Genomic DNA, 2469 nt, shown 5'->3' with positions numbered 1-2469 from the left:
CGCTCAGCCTTCTTCACAGTGCAACTCTCACATCCATACATGACCACAGGAAAAACCATAGCCTTGACTAGACGAACCTTTGTTGGCAAAGTAATGTCTCTGCTTTTGAATATGCTATCTAGGTTGGTCATGACTTTTCTTCCAAGGAGTAAGCATCTTTTAATTTCATGGCTGAAATCACCATCTGCAGTGATTTTGGAGCCTCCAAAAATAAAGTCTGACACTGTTTCCACTGTTTCTCCATCTATAGATATGTATATATACACATACAAATGCACATATACATATATATGTATATGTGCATACATATGTTAGCACACAAAATACATGCATTGTATAAACATAAACTTTGAAATATACATAGGTACATAAATTTACATGTTTATCAGTCTAATGAATAAACATTTTTGATGAATTCATGACACAATTGAAACAATGAATTTATTTCACTGAAATCATGAGTTTGGCTCAAGAAATAACACATTTATCAGTTTTCAAGTTTACCTCCATCATGTGTCTTTACCTTTTTAATCTTTTAAATCACAACTTTAGTTCTCATCTAGGTGTTGTAAATTGGCGTTTTATGTTCGTGTCCCCACCCTTTTCCTGAGAAAGATGTGAACAGATATATGCCCTATGCAGGGAGTTAGGGAATGGATGATGAATCCAGGTGGATGGGGAGAAGGATGGGGCAGGAAGGGGTCTCCTGTAAGAATGACCCCCACACACTGTAACACCTGAAGTGAAAGGGAACACCTGCATTTGGTGCTGAGACTGCCAGGAAGGAGAGAGAGAGACGGAGGGTAGAAGGGAGGGACAATAACTGTATGGCCCGCAGAGCTCACGCGTGCAAGCACAGTTCTCTGGGCTGCTCAGTGCTGCGGGCACAGAGCGTGATGAGCTCGCCCCCCTGCATCTCCAAGCCTGGCATCCCTTTGTAAGAAAGCTTCTGCTGTGGGGATCACAGGATGCCCAAGACAGCTTCATTCAAAGCAAGAACTCTCAAAGGGACAATCTTTCATATAACACATCTGAGAGTTTTTTCTACATTTTTTAATAGTAGTAATTTACTTACAATAGTAGAATTGGAAAAGATCTTAAATGCCACTGACTCCAGTATTGAAAGAGAAAGTTGCTCAGTTATGTCTGACTCTTTGCGACCTCATGGACTATACAGTCCACAGAATTCTCCAGGCCAGAATACTGGAGTGGGTAGCTTTTTCCTTCTCCAGGGGATCTTTCCAACCTATGAATCGAACCCAAGTCTCCCACATTGCAGGAGGATTCTTTACAAGCTGAGACACAAGGGAAGATTCTAGTATTAGAGACAAATGAATGTCTGTCTCACATTCTTTTTTTTTTTTTTTTTGGTCATTTCACCTTTATACCACACATGCAGCAATACTCATTTTCTTAAACATATATTTTAATGCATTTCCTGTTTCACTTTTCTGACAATAAATGCCTTAAGAGCAATGGCCTATCTTGAATTCTACCCAATTTTCAAAGTCTGTCTGAAATGCTACACTCTTTAGAAAGCCTTTCCTCCATGGGAGCTACCCTTGAACTCTGATTAGTCTTGCAGCCCTTTTCTTATTCTGATTTGTGTTGCTAGGATTTGTGATATAACATCTGCATTTTGAGGGTCCTCACATCGCCACAACTCTACTGGAACCTGCACCCATGGGCAGGCCTGCCTAAGGCCTGCCTAAGAGTCCTTACCCTGTCAGTGCTTGGTAGGCAGTCACTGGTCAAGGAGTAATGTTGATGAAAGACAGCTGTCTATTTCTTCCAAAAGAAAATATCCTCACAGTTTTCCTGTTTAATGTGTTTTCCACTTTCAATATTTGTAGCCCTCAGTTATGATTCCAGTTTCCTGGAGTAGGTTCACATTGTGGAAATATGAACGTTGGATCCTTTTTCACAAAAGCCGTGTTCCTTTAGGAGACTTGCTTACATTAAGTTGTCTACAAAAAGCAATGTTAGATTCGTTCTGTAAAATGTTTTCAGAGATTCCAAGAGAGGATACTCTGATATTTAAAATTCTGGCTTCTTATCTTCCCAAGGTTTTCTATTGAGTAGGACCTCCTTTGGATATCACACACACTTGCTCTTTCTAGACAACTGCCTTTAGGCTTCTTGTCTCAATGAGTAAGAAAGCAAACGGACCTTACAAATTGCAAAATAATCTTCCCTGACAAACAATTGACTCAAGCAAGTGAATATGCCATTAGATGCCCCAGTGCCAGTTGGCTCTGTCTCTGTGATCCTTTGTTCAAAGGGCTGTGCCATGGCTGTGAGTCACCCATGAACGCTTTCATCTCTGTCAAGTTCTCCTTTTGATACTAGCCCATGTTCTTCTGATCCTACTGAGTGAACATTCGACCGAGTTTCATAGTTGTGATCACATATGGGGCTGCTTCAAAGCGTTCCCATGGAGAATACTCTATATTCTTTTATAAAAACATT

This window comes from Bison bison, unplaced genomic scaffold, assembly GCF_000754665.1.
Source record: "Bison bison bison isolate TAMUID 2011002044 unplaced genomic scaffold, Bison_UMD1.0 scf7180017864494, whole genome shotgun sequence".
NCBI lineage: Eukaryota > Metazoa > Chordata > Mammalia > Artiodactyla > Bovidae > Bison > Bison bison.
Note: the sequence above shows the minus strand (reverse complement) of the source record.